Source organism: Schistocerca serialis, chromosome 4 (genome assembly GCF_023864345.2).
Source record: "Schistocerca serialis cubense isolate TAMUIC-IGC-003099 chromosome 4, iqSchSeri2.2, whole genome shotgun sequence".
NCBI classification, from domain to species: Eukaryota; Metazoa; Arthropoda; class Insecta; order Orthoptera; family Acrididae; genus Schistocerca; species Schistocerca serialis.
This window is the reverse complement of record NC_064641.1, coordinates 18492945-18518505: the sequence shown is the minus strand read 5'-3', so window position 1 is coordinate 18518505 and position 25561 is coordinate 18492945. Positions and strand designations below refer to the sequence as shown.

Here is a 25561-nt window from a genome sequence, read left to right as displayed (position 1 = left end):
AGGAGAAACTGCGCAATACTCATGCTTTGATCATGTACTGTACGGTAGTGATACTAAGACAATCCCTCTGTTGGGTGTACAAATGGTAGCTAGCCCAAGGGCTGTCCGAAACACTTGATACTACCTTTTTATCACCAATAAAAGCCGAAGCATGAGCACCGAAAAATAACGTTTTTATGTGCGGCGCTTCTTGTAGTACAAGTGTACCACTGATAGAACATCTCTTGAGTAAAAACGTAACTGTTTGGGAAACAATAAGGATGAATAAAAGAGACATTCCAAAAGAGATTAAGCCAAATAGTAGTAGGTAAGTCTATTTGCATTTATGAAAGAAATGACAGTCATCAGTTTTTCCACCAGAGGCAAAAGTGTGTACATAATCCTCCTACCACACATCATGATAATGCTACAGATGAACAACATGCGAAACGAAAGCCTGAGAGCGAATTTTTATAACCAAACGAAGGGTGGTTTGGCTATTATGAATCAGCTAGTGCGCAATTATGTATGGAAAAGACAAACTAAACGTTGACGCCATGGTTCCCTGATGCAACGTAAGGGACATATGCACTCTAACTACCTTATTTTACTTACATAACACATCCCACATAACACGAAGGGCTTTTGCACAGAGGAGACTTGACATCAAGGAACTTTCAATGGAGTTGCTCTAGCCTTTTATGATCAGAATATCTTCTACAGAAGCCTTTTTACCTGGATATATAGAAGTTGACTACTATTCCTCAAACATAAAACAAAAATAGCAATAGTAACACCACTAACTCTTCAGAAGAAAAAGTTTTCATTATGTCCTGCTTCAAAGAACAGAAAAATAAAGACGGTGTGCTGCATGTCCACAAAGTAAGTGTGCCAGGACCATAGCAATAACTAAAAATTAATGTGATGCTTTTTTGTTTAATGGTTTGTTCTTTGTCAATACCATATTCACCAATTTGTGAACAGTTTGTGATAAATAATACTGGTAGCTTATATTTCAGTTAACATAACAATTTATTCAAACAACATTATTCAGGATTAAAAACACTCTTTTTAACTTCATAAAATATTAAAAATAATTCAGCTGACTTGTTTTTTACTGATAAACCTTAAAACATAATATTCGTGCATGAAAATATCCAAAAAATGCTAGACATACCAGATGCAACGGACCCACGCTAAGTAAATATGCGGAAGATATGGATCACGCTTAGAAGAGTAAAGATCTAAAACGGCTGATTACAGATTGAAAGTATGCAATTCTGAACGAAATAGCCAATAACTAACGCATCAGATGGTTTTACTGTCAGAACGTAGCACCAACGTAGAACCCATTGTCTTTCAACTTAACTATAATAACTATTTGCGTTGCTCAGAAGGTGTTGGGATGGGTTTCATCAGGTCTCAGACCCGAAAGATGGAATCATCATTGCAACACTTCACGCGGCTGTTACGTCACTCTACAGAAACTGTATATATACTGCAGTGGGTAGCACGAAACATGTTTCAAGTAGCAAGTAAAATAACCCCCGTTATAAACTCGTTATTTCATAAATATGTATTCACGTATGCAAAGCTGCCAAAGTAAAATTCAATGCCGAGCATCAAACAAGTTTTTCTTGGATGAGTTAATCTCTCTGTGCGAAAGAACGACGCTTTGCGACTGCCTCGCGGCACAGCGCCGCACGCTAGCGCTCCAAAGAACATACGCAGCAGACAAGGCGCATGCGTGAGCGTTCTCCCTACGAGATGGCGCTGGCGGTCACGTCGCCGGCGAGCTTACCGGAACACTTCGCTGGCCTGCTTGGTATTTTCACGTAATATTTTAATTTTTCATTTAGGCTTCTTTGGTATTTTATTAATGACGCAAATATAACGGTTTGATGGCACACGTATAACGATTCTGGAAGTAATGATACATCCACGGTGAGGGACTTTTTCTCGTAACCCATTCAAATTTTGTGAGAACAAAATTCTGGAGTAACTTTCTTTTGTATCATTAGTTTTATCTGTGGCCCAAGAGCGGCGTAGTATGCCGCTGCTGGCCTACCTGTATCAGGTGTGAAATTAACAATAAAGAAAAAAAAAATATCTGTGTGTATTCAATAATGTTTGTCTTTAAATTTAAACAAGAAATTTTTCAGCATAAACAATGAATGTATGTAACAAAAAGTAATATTTATAGAAATCGTATAACATAGGTATAAGCTGCAGATGTATACTGGAGTGTCAAAACGCTACTTTAGGAACGACGTAACATTAGCCGAGACGGAAGTTTTTAGTTGTTGCTTCCGAGAGAAATCATTAACGCCACTAATTTCCTTGTCGTGTATTTCAAATGTCGGTGATACTTATTCCCACGACACTAAAAGATAACGCAGAACTAATTCAGGCGCGTAGGTCTTATGTGTGATTCCATAAGAACATGACTTCTTTTAAGGCGAGTAAAATACGTTGTGCTAAAGCAGAGAGAGCCAACCTTTCTTACCCATCGCCCACTTTTGTATCTCAGTAGTAAAAATTTCTAACCATCCACTGGTTCTATAATAGTGCTGATTTATACAGTAGGGAAGTAACTTCCTACATAAAATTTATAAATCTAAATTACAGAAAGCTCAAGCAATTACTTACCAAATTTGTACGTCGAAACTTTAGCAAAACCTAATGGAAACGTTTTCAAAACCTCTACCACCTAATGCCCACCATGAAAGCCGAAACATCCACTAGTGGGCGCTAAGGCCAGGGTGACCACCACTGTGCTAAAGTAACCTGCGGTTTACGATAGGCAGTTTAAAACTGCAAGTAACAGGTAGGTACAATGTTTAAAATTTTGGCGTTCATTTCTGATCGACTGCACTGTTTATAGTAGGAATACGACGAATGTTGTTACTTTCATTATGTGGTCTCTTAGATGAATTTGAAATTACGTAACAATAAATTAGTTAAGTTTGGTAGAAACTCACATATTCGAAATCGCTTCACATCAACATTACTGCGAAAACCTGATTTTTCGCTCACGAATGATTAATAAATACGACTGAAAAAATTCAGTGACATTTTGTGCTATTCGCCTGTATACCCGTCACTAATGCCTACGTGGAGAGTTGAGCGTCCATTAATTTTGTTTCTTCTCCTGTTATGACATAAAGGCTCAGCGTTAGCGTTATCACTGAAAACAGAACAAAGAGTTTGACTTTTGGGCCAGAAAGGGCATTTATATGGAACATTCCTCATCTTCATAAGAGTGGACATAGAAAAACACCGGTCAGTGAGAATGGTTTAACTCCTTCCGTAGAACGGCTTATGTTTATGACCGTTTCGCGGAAGCGCGATGTTGCCTATATGTTCATTTACAGCTGGTAATCTCAAGAAAGAAGTTTTTTTTGCACAAAAATAAAGAACTGTTACACAGAACCACCTCATTTCAATGCCTTCGATGCTTTACGCCTGGGATATTTTGAAGTAGAAGAATTCTTAGAGTACTGACGAATTGGTCTGGATTTCCGGTTAGTACAAAGAGGAACCGGTGTCCTACGAAGTTAATATTCACTGATAACGTAAAACATTACGACCACCGCCCACTGTACTGCACTGTGGCTGGTGGTAAAGCCGTCGTCTCACGGAGCGAGGAGTTGGTGACGTCGCAGTGTGGGATTCCACTTTCCACTACACTGCAGAGCGTAAAATAAAGAATCTGACATGTCAGATTTTTGCTTCGTTGAGAGGAACAAGGTCAATGAGATGCGACATCGTTTTACGTTAGCAACAGAACATAAGAGCCGCCATACTGTACGGCGTTATACGTCATATTGGGTGGGGTTTCTCTCTCACAAAGTACGTGGTACGGAACACGCAGCAAATCGAGGATCTCTCGAAAACGCGTCATTTTAGCTGCGATTTGTTATAATAAAGTCAGAGGAAACTCCATATCGGCAGGTAACGGCTTCCTGTAGCTCATGTTTCAATTTGTGGACTGCGAAGATACAGGTTCGATGCTACGGCACAATGATGATATATCAACGTCTTTTTGTTACAGTTTGAATGTTAAATATCGAATAATGACATATGTCCATACCGTCTTTACACATTGTATACCAGATAAGGAGGTGAAGTTAATTACGTGGAAGGTGCAGCACAATTGGTAATGTCGTGGGTTATACGTTGCGAAAAGAGACGCAGTTGGTTCGTATTGACGTCCTCCCAAATTCTTTTTAAACCTTTGATTTTCTTATTCAGTTTAATACAGTATTATCCGAGAAACCCAAGTTATTTATTATTTATAATGTTTTTGCTGCAATTCTTGTTGCAAAGACTAACGACTGGAATGTTTCCCCAGTGCCCAGAAATCTTAACCGGACTGCCAGTCTGCCAGAAAGTAAACAAGTTACACACTGGGAGTTTCTGCTATTATGAAACTTCCTATAAAGTATACGTACCTATGTCTGGGCTTATGGACTCGCTCATGTTTGTGTATTGCCATTAAATACACAGTGAGCAACTTCAAAAATAAATCTCCTCTTCCATTCGAGTAAAATGACGACTGAAACTTGATCTTGAAATCTGTGTGGTGAAGTACATTATTTCAGTGTTGGTACTGAATGCAATGCCGTGAATATGAATGTTATGCATGCGCAAACTAACATGACACACTATACCTCAACTAGATTCAATCTAAAACCGGAAACAGGATGAAAATTCAATTAAGTTAACGAATCATTTCTACTAGTATGTATCTCAGATCATAGTGCACCATTCTGTATTGCTGCTCTGCAAAGAACTTCGCTGTTCAAACCATCGACGAGTTCAGAATCTTCTTCGCGACTTTCTCTTCCGCAAGCCACCCAACGGTGTGTGGCGGAGGGCACTTTACGTGCCACTGTCATAACCTCCCTTTCCTGTTCCAGTCGCGTATGGTTTGCGGGAAGAACGACTGCCGTAAAGCCTCCGTGTGCGCTCGAATATCTCTAATTTTACATTCGTGATCTCCTCGGGGGGTATAAGTAGGGGGAAGCAATATATTCGATACCTCATCCAGAAACGCACCCTCTCGAAACCTGGACAGCAAGCTACACCGCGATGCAGAGCGCCTCTCTTGCAGAGTCTGCCACTTGAGTTTGCTAAACATCTCCGTAACGCTATCACGCTTACCAAATAACCCTGTGACGAAACGCGCCGCTCTTCTTTGGATCTTCTCTATCTCCTCTGTCAACCCGACCTGATACGGATCCCACACTGATGAGCAATACTCAAGTATAGGTCGAACGAGTGTTTTGTAAGCCATCTCGTTTGTTGGTGGACTACATGCTCTAAGGACTCTCCCAATGAATCTCAACCTGGTACCCGCCTTACCAACAATTAATTTTATGTGATCAGTCCACTTCAAATCGTTCCGTACGCATACTCCCAGTTATTTTACAGAAGTAACTGCTACCAGTGTTTGTTCCGCTATCATATAATCATACAGTAAAGGATCCTTCTTTCTATGTATTCGCAATAAGGCAGATAACGGCCGTTGGAGAGCGCTAATCACGCTAACCAGCTCGTTCCGTATGGCGACGGTGCTGCCACTGCTGAGGTCGGATGTCCCATCCGCGTCCACGTCAATGTCAGCTGCCTCGTCCCGCGTGAGGACGGCTTAAAGTGTACAAGCCGAGGAGACCGAGCGAGGTGGCGCAGTGGTTAGCACACTGGATTCGCATTCGGGAGGACGACGGTTCAATCCCGTCTCCAACCATCCTGATTTAGGTTTTCCGTGATTTCCCTAAATCGTTGCAGGCAAATGCCGGGATGGTTCCTTTGAAAGGGCACGGCCGATTTCCTTCCCAATCCTTCCCTAACCCGAGCTTGCGCTCCGTCTCTAATGACCTCGTTGTCGACGGGACGTTAAACACTAACCATCACCACCCACCAAGCCGAGGAGAGGGAGAAATAGGGAATTATTGTAGCGACGACAAGGGCCGCAAACGGGGAAATCCACCTGATCTAAGCGACTTTGACAAAAGATAGATTGAAACTTCCTGGCAGATTAAAACTGTGTGCCCGACCGAGACTCGAACTCGGGACCTTTGTCCCGAATTCGAGTCTCGGCCGGGCACACAGTTTTAATCTGCCAGGAAGTTTCATATCAGCGCACACTCCGCTGCAGAGTGAAAATCTCATTCTAGAAAGGATAGATTCTTAGCAGGCCGTTGTGGCCGTGCGGTTCTAGGCGCTTCAGTCTGGAACTGCGTGACCGCTACGGTCGCAGGTTCGAATCCTGCGTTGGGCATGGGTGTGTGTGCTGTCCTTAGGTTAGATAGGTTTAAGTAGTTCTAAGTTCTAGGGGACTGATGACCACTGATGTTAAGTCCCATAGTGCTCAGAGCCATTTGAACCATTTGATAGATTCTTAACGGCCAGACGTCCAAAAACAAGGAAGGCGACCGGCAGTTTGCGTGCTGCAGTCGCCTGGAGATGGTGCAACAGGGTGTTGGACGCCCACAGTACGTGGCTACTGTGGAAGCTCTGACGGCAGAGTACAGTGCTGGTGCAGGCTCAAGTGTTTCGGAGCACACTGTTCAGTGGCACAATGTTAAACGTGAGGCTTCGCAGCAGTTGACCCCCTACGTGTTCCCGTGGTGATTCAGCGACGTCGTGGCACGAGAAACTGGGCCCTGACTCAGTGGAAACGTGTCGCCTGGTCGAAAAATGGCTCTGAGCACTATGGGACTTAACTGGTGTGGTCATCAGTCCCCTAGAACTTAGAGCTACTTAAACCTAACCAACCTAAGGACAGCACACACATCCATGCCCGAGGCAGGATTCGAACCTGCGACCGTAGCAGTCCCGTGGTTCCGGACTGCAGCGCCTAGAATCGCGCGGCCACCGCGGCCTGCCTGGTCGGAAAAGTCACGTTTCTTGTTAAGACAGGACCGCTGTCGTATTCTGATTCCCCGTTATCCAGGTGAACAGCTTCGCGAAACATGCACCGCGCCAAGTAGACAGCCCGGCGAAGGCAGTACTTGGCTGTGGCGGGACGTTCGCCTGGGTTACTAAGGAACCTCTGGTAGTAACCGTAGGCTCCATGACAGCCGAGGACTACGTAAATATTACTGCGGACAATCTGCAACCGTCCATACTTTATGTCTTCCCCGACGGCGACGATACCTTCCAGTAGGTAACAGTCAGTGCCACAAAGCCGTAATGGTGCTTCAGTGGCTTGGGGAGCAGGACAGTGAATTCACACTGATATCGTGGCCACCAAATTCGCGTGACCTGAACGCGATGGAACACATCGAGGGCGCTGTCGGGTTCCAGGTCCGCGACCACAAACCCACTTACAGTCAGTGTCTGTAATTCCTTTGTGTCTTAATTCACAGTGGCTGATCGATCAAAATGGTGTCTGTCCTTTCAGACATGCCCGAAAGAACAGTCACCACAAATACAGACCCATAATTTACAGGAACTGCTTGACACGAGTGTAGAAATCTGATGCCACATGCCTCTGGAAACCTACCAAGGACTTCTTGTGTCTATTACACACAGAATCGCAGCATTCATTTGCATTCCAAAGATGGATGAACACTCGGTTAACCAGGAGGTGACAATGTTTTCGGTCATCAGCGTAGGTGCAGAGAATCAGAGACGCTGGCGACCGGATGTCTATCTGGCATCTGCAGATGAACTGGAGGTAGTAGCTTCTACTGAACGGAAACTGAAATACAGCATCAATGTTTAGAAGTAAGAGTTTAAGGGGAAAAAAATGGAGGTTAGTATCAGTAGTTCACGATAACTGGCAAATAAAAGGGATTTAAGGACATTAGGAAAAGGTTCTGGGATTGAAAAGCATTAGAAAAGGTTCTGAATTTCAAGTGTTTACGCTTGATCGCAAGTGCGAAGAAGAAATTAAGGGAGAAAGGTGGGACGGTAGACCGTTTAATGCAATCTGGTGAAACTTTATCAATAAGAGACATTAAATAGGCCACTTTGTTGTCTAAGCATCTATTTAGGTAGCAATGTAACCAAGTGCTGAGATACTTGCCTAGTAACTCAACTAAAAGCTACATCCAAAGAGCGAAAAGTGTGAAACACGCTAAACTCCTGGATTCGTAACGCGCATTCTGAAAGAGTGTTCAGTGCACTGCTCCAGGAAAAGTCTCTCCAAGGGTAACCACTGGAGAAGGTTTACCTGTCTAAGGACTGCCTGAAGACAATGATGGCGGTTAATGGCCGAAGGTAATGAAATACGAGTGCTGCCAAAGAATACGAGAAAACGGAACTGAATCGAAACTACAGAGATTGCCGTTAGTGGTGGACACACACACACACACACACACACACACACACACACACACACACACACACACACACACACCACTGTGTCTCTATCAGCTACAAAACACTCAGTCACAAAATGAAGAACCTCATCAGGAAATATTGGAATTACGAATGAAACAACTCGCAAGCAGCAAGAGGAAACACTACGAAACCTTCAGCACTAAAGACACAGATCGTTGTTATGATACCGTGGGAGCCACTGCGGGAGGGAATTACTCGTCATTATGCCCTATTTGATGCTTCATTATCATAGATTCGGACAACTCGTCCTCTCTTTAACAAAAATACCAGGCCCTTTCCGTGAGTGCGGTGACGCCGAAGACAAAACCCACACTCTATTTGGGTGTAAAAACACGAGGAAAGTCATCAGCCATCTGAAATATCAACTACTCATCTTTAAACTGTCGGCATCAACAGATATAGGAATGATCAGGTGGTCTTGAAGGCCAATATGTAAACCGTTCTGTTGCGGATCCATGTTCACCAGAATGTTGCTGCTTCCAGTTCAAGTTCTTTCAACGCTCAGTTTATGACTTTCAGGACGGTTGGTTGGTTGATTGATTGATTGATTTGAGGGGTGGGGAACAAATAGTGAGGTCAACGGTCATCGGATAAGGGAAGGGTGGGAAGGAAGTCGGCCGTGCCCTTTCAAAGGAACCGTCCCGGCATTTCCCTGAAGCGACTTAGGGAAATCAAGGAAAATCCTAAATAAGGATGGGCGGACGCGGGAATGAACCGTCGTCCTCCCGAATGAGAGTCCAGTGTGCTGACAACTGCGCCACCTCGCTCGGTTCTTTCAGTGCGATACATCCTACAGAACATTATATACCTTACCGTAGAGCAGTTGCCCGCGAAAGGCAAAGGTCCCGAGTTCGAGTCTCGGTCCGGCACACAGTTTTAATCTGCCAGGAAGTTACATTATATACCTTCTTTCCCAAAGTGAATGTAACTATACAATAAATGTTTCTGGAATATAAATCTTTTACTTTAATATTGGAATCTGACTGCAGTACCATTTTTTGCATGAAATAATATGAAATTTCTAAATCCATGGTGTATGGTATTAATTTCCTGTACATTCGTTAGATAGCTGGACGAGGTCACCCGACGACAAAATAAAATAAATAAATAAATAAAAACAAGTACACTAGAGAGAGATGTGGCACGTAGTATCGTGCCTTTGTATTGTATCTCACGATGTGGGACAGGTAACGTACAAACATAGTTACTTTGAGAAAATTCTATGAAATCCTTTTCCAGCTGCAAAAATAATAATGGACAAACGTGACGGATTTGCTAAACGCGCTGTCCTTTATTGGTTAAAAGAAAAGACAAAGAAGAGCAGCAGGTTTCGTCGCATCTTCGTCTAACAAGCACCTGAGCATCACTGAAAGACTCACCCATCTCCAAGCACACACTGAAGGAGAGGTTTTTGGTATCACGGAGAAGTTCTCTGTTGTAATCCGAGAATGTACTGACCAAGAAGATTCACGCAACATAGTACTTCCTCCTAAATACGTTTCACGGAATGACCACGACTAGAATTGATGAACTATGGACTCATACGAAGGTTCAACGACAGTTATTCATCCCAGGTACTATTCGCGAATGGAACAGGAAAGGGGGAGGGGGGATGACAATGGTTCACGAAATATCCTCTGCTACACATTGTAAGACGGCTTGCGGAATGTACATGTATTTGTAGAGACATAACGAGAAACTTTTTTCTTTACTAACTACAGAAATCGAAACGTTAACGCGGCCATTTAATCATTGTACTGTCACGATTCGCCAACTGTGCTCTGCAATCCCCCTCCCTGCAGAGAACACGCGAAATACGTTAAACCCGTAATCCTATTTGCGTTCGCTGCTGCTGAGACCGCACGAAAATCAATGTGCCACAGGAAATGAGGCTGCAATGGCCAAACCGATTTCACAGTTTTAGGAGCATCTCGTCCGCCGACCAACGTGTCTGCATGATGATGGAAGCTTGTTTCGAAATGTCGGTACGCTAAGAGTATCAACAGTGCTGTGTCAGTCTACGACCGGATGGGCTGGCAGTTCATACAACTCGCAAACAACATCGTAAGAGGTGCCAGTTCCTCTGAAATCACGAATATACGCCCCTATGTTGCTGAATCCTTCTTAGATACGATGAGAAATGAGGACCGTGGATCGTCAAATGGTGTTTCTAAAACTTGGGTTAACATAAAGTTACTCGTTTTTAAAATTTGGGAGTAGCTAGCACTGACTCCTTCCACATGATTATGTCAAATATTTACTGTTATCACCTGTTAACCCTACCCTATTTTTAATTTTTAGATGTAAGTTTTACACACATTATTTCCATTATTTCTATATTGCTATATTTTTAAGGCAATACTGTTCGCATCGTCCTCTTACTGCGAAGTCTAGTAGACCTGCGACCAGTATCATAAAGAGGGCCTAAGCAAATGAATCTAAAACGCTTCTATGAATCGAAGAGTTACTTAAACTATATTACCAATTTTGACGTCGAGTTTGTGAGAAACTGAATTAATGCAACTTATACTTCGTCACGAGCGTTTCAGCTCTGTTTATCAAGCAGTATCGCCAGCTGTCTGAGACATTATTAAAATACATTCACATGCAACACGTTGAATTTACATTGTTGTGGCGTTATTGTAGGCTATAAACGGATCTGGTTTAATAAATACATCGAATTACATCTTTCCACTGACGTTCTCTGTTTCCCAACGTTTATCCCATCGTACAGGGTTGGCTGTTTTTCATGATTTTTGCAAATTTCTTTTATTTTAATTTTATGGACCGATAGCTTTCCAGTGGGCGTAGTCGCCACTTAACCTATGGAACGGAAGTCTCGAACTCTATCTGTCTGAGAATCGTGTGAAGTTACCGTGTTTCAGCTGTTTGGGTACATTATTTTCTGAGGCGGGTTTGGGGACCAGACCAGCATTCGCCCAAGCAAGCGTGGGAAACGGCTAAAAACCAGGCTCAGGTTGGCTGTTCACGACACCAATGGGAGCAACACAGATGTCAGTACAGGAAGGGATTCGTTGTTGCAGGAGACAGTAATATCCACTACAGTTTCAATGAATTGTCGCGTTAAGCGTGTCTTGGTTGGACTTCAATGGGCCAAGACGACAGGATCACGACTGTCACCTGGTAGTGGGGGAAGGGGCGGCAGGGTAGAACAGTATGAAAGAACATCAGTTCGGAGCCAGACTGCGGGGCGTGGAGGAGGGGGGCCGGGGGGGGGGGGGGGTAGCAGGAGATCCGGACTCGCCTGTGTGTTCTCTACAGAGGTTTCACTTTCGCTGCTTTTGGCGGTCGAGACTCTGAGGGCCAATTCGCTGTGGATGTAGGAGCGGAAGAGGATGATGATGATGATGTCTGGTTTGTGGGGTGCTCAACTGCGCGGTCATCAGCGCCCGTACAAAGTCCCAATTTTTACACAGTCCAGTCTAACTACAGTCACAAATGATGATGAAATTATGAGGACAACATAAGCACCCAGACCCCGGGCAAAGAAGCCGAATGGGAGCCGTCAGCCGTGCGACATTCAGTCGGTGCCTCCTTCAGCCACTGGAAGGTGCCGAGATGTTGGTTTGCAGGTTTTTGGGGAGTGTGTTCCCGAAATGGAGCACTGACAGCGCTTCACGTAGGAGAACGTTGCATCTCCGGCCAGGTGCAGAGAACCGAGTTACCTGGCGATGGTTCTGTAGCAACGACGTGACGGTAGGTCCTATCGTCCCCATGGTCGGAGGTCGACATCGAGGGAGTAAATATGCAAGGTACTGCCGACGACCTGGCCACAATATTGGCAAAAGTCGATATCGTGGAGACACGACGTAAACCAGCTTCAAAATCCGAGCGGCGTTTGGAGTTCTTCAGTTCCAGTATTTTGATGTGTTCCTTAGTTACGGTTGTTCACTTCGGGGATCGGGGAGGATGGTCGTTCCCGCAACAGACAGACAGGTGATAGCCCACATTGTAAATTTTCATGAACCAGTCGGCCACAGTCTCTACAAATGGGGGCGTACGTACATCGGAAAGTCTTACACCCAAAGGGTTCTCATTTCAAACACCGCATCGGAGGTGGAGAATACGTGGTAAACGATGACTTTCAACTTCCCTGGAAGCGAAGCCCCTTCAAAAGCGAGGATGAATACCCCATGTCATACTTCTTGTCTGGCGGCCCTCAACTACGGGACGTACGAAGTGGGTCTCTTGCGTAGTTCATCCGTCTGCGGCGTTAGGTTCCGGTGTAAAATTAATCTCAGCATCATGTTTGGGTTTTTATGCGGAGTTATGATTACAGGTACATCACCAAATTGGTTGCAATAGAATAACGCCTGGGAGTGGATAGGATCTGCCGTCTTGAGAGGGAACGACATCATAGTTTACTAAGGGAAGAGAGCTCGCCGAAGACGTTTTGAATTTTATCCACAAAGAACGCTGGCGTAGCATAGGGAAAGAGCCTTCCATCTGCCCAAATGCAAACCAGGGACAGAGGGGGATTAGTTGTCTCCCAGCCGCTTGGTTTTGCTTTCCTCCCACGGGGTGACCGAGCAGGTAAAGTTTCTGGGGTCATGACGATTTGTACTGAACTGCGGTCTGCCCTAAATGACAAACGTATCTGCCACGATGCCACCTGTTCCGAATGAGCGCTCGCCCCTAAGGCCGTCACTAAGCCAGAACAAAGGCCACCTGGCGGAATGGTGCGTATGCGCGAGGATGTGACAGCTCAGGCATCAGTAGTGCGGTCCTTGGGTGGTCAGGACACTGTATGGGTACCTGACGACCACCCCGAACGACCTTATCCGCATGCCCCAAACTTCTGTAAAAAAAAAAAAAACCCTGAAGAAGTGTAGGTCAAATCCAGGTGTGGGGGCAGACATGAGTTAATCGAAATTTGTGGTGTGCAATAAAGGAACAAAGTGGGAGAAGCCATAATTGACTTCCTACGAGCGTGCTAGGTTGTCAGCAAGGAATCTGCCCCAAAAAGTAAGTCTGAGAAAAGATACACTACGAGAGTAAAGTTGTGGCACAGAAAGGGAACAATTGCTGCAATAGCTTGGGGCTCCACGCTCGCCAGACAAGTATTCACGTTAATCACAAAAACTATCACGATCGCAACAAGAGACGCGTAGAATACTAACAGAAAAACTGAAAGACAGAACCTGTTGATAACGAACATGTTATCGAAACTGAAATAACTATAGTTATTTTGGACACAAGAAAATGTATCGCTTGAAATATCCTGTTGAGCCACTCTGAAGATTAGATCCCACAGAGATACCAAACTGCGAGGCTGTTGAAACATGAACACAGCTGTTTTCATCTTGGACGACGACAGCAACGACAGTAAACTCATGAGAAGGAAGGGTGGCACGTCACTAAGATTGTTGAAATGTGCCGGTTCATCACCATAATGGCCTGAATGTATGTGGGACCAAATCGTACCAATACAAACATCCACAAAACATCACAACCACCTCCTCCCTGAACCACACCCTACACACTGAGTTGGACTCATCATCATTGGGCCGTCGGTGTACTTTATGCCTGCCATCACTAGATAAAAAGAAATTCGCGACTCCTGTGATCACAGTATACGCCTTCAGTCAGCTACTGTCCCGTTTCTGTGTTGTTTGTCCCACTGAAGACGTGCAGCTTTATACTGCACTGTGAGCAATGGCCCTTTGCTAGGTACCCGACTCCAAGCGTCCATTCCATGCAGTTCCTTTCACAACATCCGCTGGGAAAATAGTTGAGATGCACCTGTGTTCAATAATAGCAGCAATTCCTATCTGGTTTGAAAACCGAATGTTACTGACAAGGGCAGACACTAGTGCTCGGCCTTCGTTGGTTAGAATCTTTTACAACAACTGTTCTTATGTCGTGTTACACGGTTGCGAGCTGCGCACTATTCCTTGTCAACAACTTTCACAGTCCGCGCTGATACACCAACAAAATAGTTCAAATGGCTCTGAGCACTATGGGACTTAACAGCGGAGGTCAACAGTCCCCTAGAACTTAGATCTACTTAAACCTAACTGACCTAAGGACATCACACACATCCATGCCCGAGGCAGGATTCGAACCTGCGACCGTAGCGGTCGCGCGGTTCCAGACTGATGCGCCTAGAACCGCTCGGCCACTCCGGCCGGCCGATACACCAACAAGTACGGGAAGTTCCAGCAAGATGTGGTCATGGGTACGTCCAAGCACGATAGCAGATTTCCGTCACGTGTCAACGTCGATCCATCTCACGGCGCTGGTTTCGTACAACCGATTAACATGTATACGTCGTTTCTAACAAACAGACATCGACCACAACTGAGTACAGAAATAAATTTAGCGGTGATAAGTGAAAACTTGTGCCAGATCGGGACTCGAACCTCGATTTCCCGCTTTACGCGAGTGGTCGCCTGAATCGCATCGGCTATCCGGACATACTTCCCGGTCAACCCAGATTCTCAAATCAGCACAAGCTAGTATAGTCCACTGTCCATTAAACTCTTTGGTCGCGGATTTTCGTTCAATCAGTTGACAAGGTGCCCGACTCCATATTATTGACGAAGATCCGAGCACACGGTTTACACTACCTGATACGTGAGTGGCTCTGAGGCTTTTTAAGAAATAGAATCCAGTACGTGGGCCTCGACGGCGAGTGTTCAGAGACAAGGGTATCATCAGGAGTGCCCCAGGGAAGTGCTAATAGGACCGCTTTTATTCTCTGCACACATAAATGAGCAGACGGACATGGTGAGTAGCGGTTTACGGACGTTAGCTGATTACGCTGTGGTTTATGGGAAGGTTTCGTCGTTGAGAGACTGTAGAAATATACAAGATTGCTCAAACAAATTTTCTAGTTGATGTGATGAATGGCAGCTTGCTCTAAATGTACAAAAATGAAAGTTAACGCGGATGAATAGGAAAACAATCCTGCGACGTTAGAATATAGCATTAGTAGGGTGCAGCTTGACACAGTCACCGCGATTAGGCGTAACGTCAGGTTGGCAGTAGGGAAGGCGAATCCTCTACTTCGTTTTATTGGGAGAAATTTTTGGGGCAGTGTAGCTTGTTCATACAGGAGACGGCGTATAGAACGACAGTGCCACCAAGTCTTGAGTTTCCACACCTACACTTGTTTGTGTCGTTCAACGTGCGCAGTGCTAGGATCGAGGTTATGTTTGCTTACAGCGGGGTTGTGTATTCCTCGGGTGCACTGCGACTTAGTAGTCAGTGTGGGCAGTCTAAGCAGTAGGTCGTGAGTGGGCGATGAGATCTTCCAATGCAGAAAAAGCCGACATGCTCATGGTCTATGGAGAGGGTAGGAAGCATGCAGTTCGTTCCTCTACGGTGTATGCGGCAACATATCCCAGTAGACGTCACCTGGCGCGCGGGATTAGCCGAGTGGTCTTAGGCGCTGCAGTCGTGGACTGTGCGGCTGGTCCCGGCGGAGGTTCGAGTCCTCCCTCGGGCATGGGTTCAAATGGTTCAAATGGCTCTGAGCACTATGGGACTCAACTGCTGTGGTCATAAGTCCCCTAGAACTTAGAACTACTTAAACCTAACTAACCTAAGGACATCACACACATCCATGCCCGAGGCAGGATTCGAACCTGCGACCGTAGCGGTCGTGCGGTTCCAGACTGTAGCGCCTTTAACCGCTTGGCCACTCCGGCCGGCCTCGGGCATGGGTGTGTGTGTTTGTCCTTAGGATAATTTACGTTAAGTAGTGTGTAAGCTTAGGGACTGATGACCTTAGTAGTTAAGTCCCATAAGATTTCGCAGATTTGAACACACAGACGTCAGATATCGCGGCAGTTATTTATCAGCCTCTTCAACCAGTAACGTGTAAGTGGTAGTGTAACACATACACAACGTATCAAAAGGAAACAAGTGACGACAGAAAAGGGGAAAATTAATGTTCTTGCTGCTGTTTCAGTTAATCCGGACGTTAGCTCCTGCGTAAACGCACTAGGAAGTGGGCTAAGTCAGGCAAGTGTCTTACGCATTCTCCATCGACATGGGTTCCATCCATACCACATCTCTCTCCATTAAGAGCTGCTTGGACTGATGATAATCAACGTTCGCTTCGTCAGGTAGAATGTCAGCGCCCATGGAGTATAAACCTGTGGTATGGGATGGGAACCGTCTGCTTGCAGACCCGTTTATCGTAGACGGATGACTGAACGCACACACGTGTTGCAGCCTCTTAATAGACCACCTTCCACGGATGCTAGACGATGTTCCCCTGCAGATTAGGAGGAGCCTGTGGTACCAACATGGTACCTGTCCAGCCTATGGTGCACGAAGTACTTAACGTGTCCACCACGAACTTGTTCCAAATTGTTGGATTGGACATAGAGCACCTGCACCTTGGCCAGCCCGTTTACCGGATTTGACGCCTACATACTTTTTTCCTTTGGTTAAAGCTGAAAGACACCCTCTACAAGGACATACCAGCTACACCCGATGACATGCATTGCCCTATTACTGCAGCCTGCTCACACATTCCCGACGAACTGCTCGCACGTGTGCAGCAGTCGTCCGATATGAGACTGGAAGCGTGGACTGCCGCCGCCGGTGTTCATTCTGAACACAGCCTGTGACGGTCGGTTGCCTCGCCACTGGTCAGAATCCACATAACTAGCGTATGCACAGGTGTTTTTCTCTAGTGTGTGCTACCACAGGTATTGTCCAAGTGTCGGCATGGGAGCTTTTCAAAAACGATAGCTCGCAAATGACTCGTACTAGAATCCTGCAACAAACAACACTAACACTAATTTACCATACTTTCAGTTTGTTAATGTCAATAATCGTTCCATGTATAAAGTTTATATTTGCACAAGAATACACTTTTTAAGTACTATTTCAATCTGTTCTATTGACTAACAATAGAAGACTCCAACTACCAATCCATTATGTCAATCTGGAGCCGAGCGACCGCTACGGTCGCAGGTTAGAATCCTGCCTCGGGCATGGATGTGTGTGATGTTAGGTTAGTTAGGTTTAATTAGTTCTAAGTTCTAGGCGACTGATGACCTCAGAAGTTAAGTCGCATAGTGCTCAGAACCATTTGAACCATTATGTGAAAACCGCATATCAATAGCACATTCCATTTCCTCAATATTGGCGGTGCAAGTTTTAGATGATTTACCCTGTATGTGTCTGTGTGGTAATTTCAGGAGTACCCCAAGATCGATATTCTGCACAATACATATCAATGATCCAGTGGATAGCGCTGCAGACTCCGTGAGCACTTCGCGGACGATGCTGTCGCCTATTGGGGGGTTGTAAAGCGAGAAGAAGGCAGCAGTGACATGCAGGAAGACCTGGCCCAGAGAGAGGCAGTTTAAACTGAACGTAAATGAATGGAATAGGCGAAGAGAGCCACTATTGTTCGACTATACTATCGGTATCAAATCACGGGAAACACTAATGGCTAGGAGTAAATATCTGGAACGATCTAAACTAAAATGACCATTGTTGTTGTTGTTGTGGTCTTCAGTCCTGAGACTGGTTTGATGCAGCTCTCCATGCTACTCTATCCTGTGCAAGCTTCTTCATCTCCCAGTACCTACTGCAGGCTACATCCTTCTGAATCTGTTTAGTGTATTCATCTCTTGGTCTCCCCCTACGATTTTTACCCTCCACGCTGCCCTCCAATACTAAATTGGTGATCCCTTGATGCCTCAGAACATGTCCTACCAACTGGTCCCTTCTTCTAGTCAAGTTGTGCCATGAATTTCTCTTCTCCCCAATCCTATTCAATACTTCCTCATTAGTTTTGTGATCTACCCATCTAATCTTCAGCATTCTTCTGAAAGCTGCATGCTCTCGGGAAAAATTACGGCCGTAGTTTCCCCCTGCTTTCAGCCGTTCGCAGTACCAGCACAGCAAGGCCGTTTTGGTTATTGTTACAAGGCCAGATCAGTCAATAAAATTAATTTTCCGAAGAAGCAGATACTCTACGAGATTCGTTGGAAGAGTCATAAGAAAGTGAAATTCTTCCACGAAGGAAGTGACGTGCAAAACACTTGATCGACTAATCTGGAATATTGTGCATCAGTGTATGGCAGCTTTAAGCAGGTTGGATTATCATCAGTGTGTGTGGGAGCCTTTGGCAGGTTGGTTCAGCAGAAGAGAGATAGCGAGAGACAGTGAGAATGAGCGAGAGTAAAAATGAGAGGAGCCAACGAACAGCAGGACATTTCACCATGGGACCGTTTGGTTGGTGCGACAGCGCTACCGAGGTGCTCCAACAACTCTTGTGGCAGTCGCTACAAGGTACGTAGAGGATTACTACTGAAATGTCCGCCCCCCCCCCCCCCCCCCCCGCCGGTAGCTGAGTGGTCAGCGCGACGAATGTCAATCCGAAGGGCCCGGGTTCGATTCCCGTCTGGGTCGAAGATTTTCTCCGCTCAGGGACTGGGTGTTGTGTTGTCCTAATCTTCATCATTTCATCCCCATCGACGCGCAAGTCGCCGAAGTGGTGTCAAATCGAAAGACTTGCACCCGGCGAACGGTCTACCCGACGGGAGGCCCTAGTTCAAATGTGTGTGAAATCTTATGGGACTTAACTGCTAAGGTCATCAGTCCCTAAGCTTACACACTACTTAACCTAAATTATCCTACGGACAAACACACACACACACACACACACACACACACACATGCCCGAGGGAGGCCCTAGTCACACGACATTTACTACTGAAATTCCCAGACCGTATTTTTCGGATGAATGGGGAAAAATATTAAATTCTCCCATACGTCTCACGAAATGACCACAACGAGAAAAATTAGAGCTTATACGAAGGTTTATAGACAATAGTTCCCCACATGCACCATTCGCGAATGGAACAGACAAATATGTAGGCGTAACGTTGCAAGGCGAGATGGAATGAAAAGACCACTTAAGGTCGGCTGGATGGACGGCAAATGGTTGACTGTGTTTAATTGGGAGAATTATAGGAAAGTGTGGCTCATCTATAAAGGGCACAGAATTCTTGGCCGACCCATTCTTGAGGGCTGCACGAGTGTTTGGGATCCCAACGGTTCGGATGAAAGGAAGACATCCAAGCATTTCAGACACGTACTGCTGCTGTATTCGTTACCGGTGAGTTCGATAAACACGCGAGTATAATGAAAATGCTACGTGAACTCAAATGGGAATACCTGGAAGAAAGAGGACGTTCTTCCGGAGAAGCACTACTGACAAGGGAACCCTCCCATCGCACCCCCCTCAGATTTAGTTATAAGTTGGCACAGTGGGTAGACCTTGAAAAACTGAACACAGATCAATTGAGAAAACAGGAAGAAGTTGTGTGGAAGTATGAAAAAATAAGCAAAATATACAAACTGAATAGTCTATGTATATGATATACAACATCAAGGACAGCCTGAGCTCACGAGCGCCGTGGTCCCGTGGTTAGCGTGAGCAGCTGCAGTACGAGAGGTCCTTGGTTCAAATCTACCTTCGAATGAAAATTTTAATTTTTTATTTTCCGACAATTATTATCTGTCCGTTCGATGCGTTCACTTTTTTGGGAGTGATTATCACATCCACAAGAAAACCTAAATCGGGCAAGGTAGAAGAATCTTTTTACCCATTCACCAAGTATACAGGTTAGGTGGGTCGACAACATATTCCTGTCATGTGACGCACATGCCGTCACCAGTGTCGTATAGAATATATGAGACGTGTGTTCCTGTGGAGGAATCGGTTGACCTATGGCCTTGCGATCAAATGTTTTCGGTTCCCATTGGTGAGGCACGTCCTATTGTCTACTAATCGCACTGTTTTGCGGTGCGGTCGCAAAACACATACACTAAACTTATTACACTGAACAAAGACGTCAATGAACGAACGGACAGATCATAACTTTGCGAAAATAAAGAAAGTAAACTTTTTACTGGAGGGAAGATTTGAACCAAGGACCTCTCATTCCGCAGCTCCTCACGCTAACCACGAGACCACGGCGCTCCTGAGCTCGCACTATCCTTGATGTTGCCTATCTTGCACATGGACTACTCAGTTTGTATATTTTGCTTCTTTTTCATAGTTCCACACAACTTTTTCCTGTTTTCTCGATTGATCTGGGTTTAGTTTTTCAAGGCCTATCGAATGTGCCAACCTATAGCTAAATCTGAGGGGGGTGCGATGGGGAGGTTCCCTTGTGAGAAAATTTATTATAACCGGCATTTACCACAGACTGGAGAGCGATCCACCACCATCTCACATTTCTGGTAAGGACTGCGATGACGAGATGGGAGAAATCAGGGTTCGTAAGAAACCCTACAGACAGTCGTTTACCCTCTCTCCATTTGCGAGTGTCACAGGGAAGGGAATGACTCCTACCGGCAGAAGTTACCCTCCGCCATGCACCGGAGTATGTACACTGAGGTGGCAAGAGTCGTGGGAGACCTCCTAATATCGCGTCGAACCTCCTTTTGCTCGCCGTAGTGCAGCAACTGAACGTGGCATCGGCTCAATAAGTCGTTGAAAGCCCCCTGCAGAAATACTGAACCATTCCGCTTCCACAGTCGTCCACCATTGCGGAACTGTTGCCGGTGCAGGATTTTGTGCACAGATTGACCTCTAATATGTCCCATAAATGTTCAATGGCATTCGTGTGGGGCGATGTGGGTGGCCAAGTCATTCGCTCGAATTGTCCAGAATGTTCTTCAAACCAACCGCGAACAACTGCGGCCGGTGACACGGCACCCTGCCACTGAGAAAAATTTACTCATTTTTCGGGAACGTGCAGTTTATGAATGGCTGCAAATGGTCTCCAGGTAGCCGAAAATAACCTTTTCCAGAGGATGACACAGCCGACACCACTAATGAGCCACCACCGGCTTGCACAGTGCCTTGTTAACAACTCTGGTCCATGGCTTTCTCGGATCCACGCCACACTAACCCTACCACAACTATTACCAACTGGAATCTGGACTGATTTGACCAGGTCACGGTTTTCCAGTCGTCTAGGGTCCAACAGATATGATCGCGGGCCCAGCAGAGGTGCTGCAGGAGACGTCGTGCTGTTACCAAAGGCACTCGGGTCGCTCGTCTGCTGCCATGGCCCAGTCACGCCAAATTACGCCGCACTATCCAAACGGATACGTTCGTCGTACGTCCGACATTGATTTCTGCGGTTATTTCGCGCAGTGTTTGTCAGGATTGGCAAACGCCGCTGCTCTCCGTCGTTAAGACGATCGCCCACTGCGTTGCCCGTGGAGAGAGGTAACTTGACATTTGGTATTCTCGGCTTACACTTGACACTGTGGATCCCGGAATACTTAATTCCCTAATGGTTTCTGAAATGGAATGTCCTTTCCTTCTGGCTCCGACCACCATTCCGCATTCAAAGCCTGTTAATTTCTGTAGTGCGACCACAATGACGTTGGAAATGTTTTCACACGAATCACGTGTGTGGAAATGAGCGCCGCGGCAACGCACTGCCCTTTCATATATTGTGTACAAGATGCTAACGTCAACTGTGTACATGCGCAGCGCTATCCCATGACTTTTGCCGCTTCGCTGTGTGCAGATGTAGAGTTAACTGTGCCATACAAAGTAAGGCGACATGCGGAGAGTACACTACTCGCCATTAAAACTGCTACACCAAGAAGAAATGCAGATGATACACGGGTATTCATTGGACAAATATATTATACTAGAACTGACGTGTGATTACATTTTCACGCAATTTAGGTGCATAGATCCTGAGAAATCAGTACCCAGAACAACCACCTGTGGCCGTAATAACGGCCTCGATACGCCTGGGCATTCAGTCAAACAGAGCTTGGATGGCGTGTACAGGTACAGCTGCCCGTGCAGCTTCAACACGATACCACAGTTCATCAAGAGTAGTCACTGGCGTATTGTGACGAGCCAGTTGCTCGACCACCATTGACCAGACGTTTTCAATTGGTGAGAGAAAAAATGGTTCAAATGGCTCTGAGCACTATGGGACTCAACTGCTGTGGTCATAAGTCCCCTAGAACTTAGAACTACTTAAACCTAACTAACCTAAGGACAGCACACAACACCCAGCCATCACGAGGCAGAGAAAATCCCTGACCCCGCCGGGAATCGAACCCGGGAACCCGGGCGTGGGAAGCGAGAACGCTACCGCACGACCACGAGATGCGGGCAATTGGTGAGAGATCTGGAGAATGTGCTGACCAGGGCAGCAGTCCAACATTTTCTGTATCCAGAAAGGCCCGTACAGGACCTGCAACATGCGGTCGTGCATTATCCTGCTGAAATGTATAGGGTTTCGCAGGGATCGAATGAAGGGTAGAGCCACAGGTCCCAACACATCTGAAATGTAACGTCCACTGTTCAAAGTGCCGTCAATGCGAACAAGAGGTGACCGAGACGTGTAACCAATGGCATCCCATACCATCACGCCGGGTGATACGCCAGTATGGCGATGACGTATACACGCTTCCAATGTGCGTTTACCACGATGTCGCCAAACACGGATGCGATCATCATGACGCTGTCAATAGAACCTTGATTCATCCGAAAAAATGACGTTTTGCCATTAGTGCACCCAGGTTCGTCGTTGAGTACACCGTCGCAGGCGCTCCTGTCTGTGATGCAGCGTCAAGGGTAGCCGCAGCCATGGTCTCCGAGCTGATACTCCATGCTCGTGCAAACGACGTCGAACTGTTCGTGCAGATGGTTGTTGTCTTGCAAACGTCCCCATCTGTTGACTCAGGAATGGAGACGTGGCAGCACGATCCGTTACAGCCACGCGGATAAGATGCCTGTCATCTCGACTGCTAGTGATACGAGGCCGTTGGGGTCGAGCACGGCGTTCCGTATTACCCTCCTGAACCCACCGATTCCATATTCTGCTAACAGTCATTGGATCTCGACCAACGCGAGCAGCAATGTTGCGATACGACAAACCGCAATCGCAATAGGCTGCAATCCGACCTTTATCAAAGTCTGAAACGTGATGGTACGCATTTCTCCTCCTTGCACGAGGCATCACAACAACGTTTCACCAGCCAACGCCGGTCAACTGCTGTTTGTGTATGAGAAATCGGTTGGAAACTTTCCTCATGTGAGCACGTTGTAGGTGTCGCCACCGGCGCCAGCTCGTGTGAATGCTCTGAAAAGCTAATCATTTGGATATCACTGCATCTTCTTCCTGTCCTGTAGTGCGTCATCTTGGTGGTGTAGCAGTTTTAATGGGCAGTAATGTAGATGTGAATGTAGCGGCGCTCCTGTGTAGTTCTAATTGCAGCCGGCCTGAGGACACAGTTCAAGGTGAATGGAGAGTCTCGCACTGTTACGTCCCGCCCCTTTCCCGCCACTGGCGCGGGCCAGCCGCCGAGCAAGACGCAGCCGGGCGGCCGGCGCCGAGCGTCGGCTGCAGAGGCGGCGCGGCGCGGCCCAGAGGTCGATATCCCGGCACATCCGCGCCGCGGCGCGCCGCGCTGGCAAACAGCCGGGCGCGCCCAGCCTGCCCGAAAACAAACCGAGTGTCGAGGTGCGGGGCGGGGCAACGCGACGCGGCGCGCTACGGCTAAATATAGAGGGGGCGGCGGGCGAGCTGCCGCACTGTCCGAGGAGCACAGCGGAGCCGAGTGGGCTTCCAGGGCCCCAAACCTCTCACTGCTCCAAGTCCCTCCTACACACATCGAACTGTCCCACAGATGCGCTGCTGGGATCGAACTGGCTCGGTATAGCCCGTACAGAATAGTGCTAAGTTTTAAATGGGTGAGCCTGTGTAGTAGAAGCCGACCTCGGGGAAGATCAGTTTGGATTCCGCAGAAATATCGGAACACGAGAGGTAATACTGACCCTACGACTTATCTTAGAAGCTAGATTAAGGAAAGGCAAACCTACGTTTCTAGCATTTGTAGACTTAGAGAAAGCTTTTGACGGTATTGACTGGAACACTCTTTCAAATTCTGAAGGTGGCAGGGGTAAAATACATGGAGCGAAAGGCTAATTACAGTTTGTACAGAAACCATATGGCAGTTTTAAGAGTCAAGGGACATGAAAGGGAAGCAGTGGTTGGGAAGGGAGTGAAACAGGGTTTTAGTCTCTTCCCTATCTTATTCAATCTGTATGTTGAGCAAGCAGTGAAGGAAACAAGAAAAATTCGGAGTAGGTATTAAAATCCACGGATAAGAAATAAAAATGTTGAGGTTCGCCGATGACATTGTAATTCTGTCAGAGGCAGCAAAGGACCTGGAAGAGCAGTTGAACGGAATGGACAGTGTCTTGAAAAGAGGGTATAAGATGAACATCAACAAAAGCAAAACGAGGATAATGGAATGTAGTCGAATTAATTCGGGTGATGCTGAGGGTACTAGATTAGGAAATGACACACTTAAAGTAGTAAAGGAGTTTTGCTATTTAGGGAGCAAAATAACAGATGATGGTCGTAGTAGAGAGGATATAAAATGTAGACTGGCAACGGCAACGAAACCGTTTCTGAAGAAGAGAAATTTGTTAACATCGAGTACAGATTTCAGTGTCGGGAAGTCGTCTCTGAAAGTATTTTTATGGAGTGTAGCCATCTATGGAAGTGAAACGTGGACGATAAATAGTTTGGACAAGAAGAGAATAGAAGCTTTCGAAATGTGGTGTTACAGAAGAATGCAGAAGATTAGATGGGAAGATCATATAACTATTGAGGAAGTATTTAATAGAATTGGCGAGAAGAGAAGTTTGTGGCACAACTTGACCAGAAGAAGGGATCGGTTGGTAGGACATGTCCTGAGGCATCAAGGGATCACGAATTTAGTATTGGAGGGCAGCGTGGAGGGTAAAAATCGTAGAGGGAGACCAAGAGATGAATACACTAAGCAGATTCAGAAGGATGTAGGTTGCAGTAGGTACTGGGAGATGAAGGAGCTTGCACAGGATAGAGTAGCATGGAGAGCTGCATGAAACCAGTCTCAGGACTGGAGACCACAACAACAACAAGCCTGTGTAACACCTCGGTGCAGTTTACAGTGATAAAAGCTATAGAAAGAATAATTTAAAATTAACAATAGAATTTTTAGAGGGGAAAATAGTGTAGAATCAGAGTTCGGTAATTGCAGATCAAAATTATAGTATATCAACAAGTAGTTTAACGTCTAAGTACAGCAAAGCCACGGAAGCTCCGTCATGCAGAAGGCAGTGAGGTTAAACTCCTGTGAAGAAAAACCTATAAGAAAGGCTGATCGTCATTATTGCCGCCTTTTTTCCTTTATTGTT

At 46.0% G+C, this 25561-nt stretch overlaps 1 protein-coding gene across 2 annotated transcripts in view; it reads right to left on the bottom strand.

The window, feature by feature from the left end:
• Positions 1-25561, bottom strand: part of LOC126473532 (protein FAM135A) — a 572632-nt gene that overhangs the window by 535715 nt on the left and 11356 nt on the right. The window lies entirely within an intron of this gene.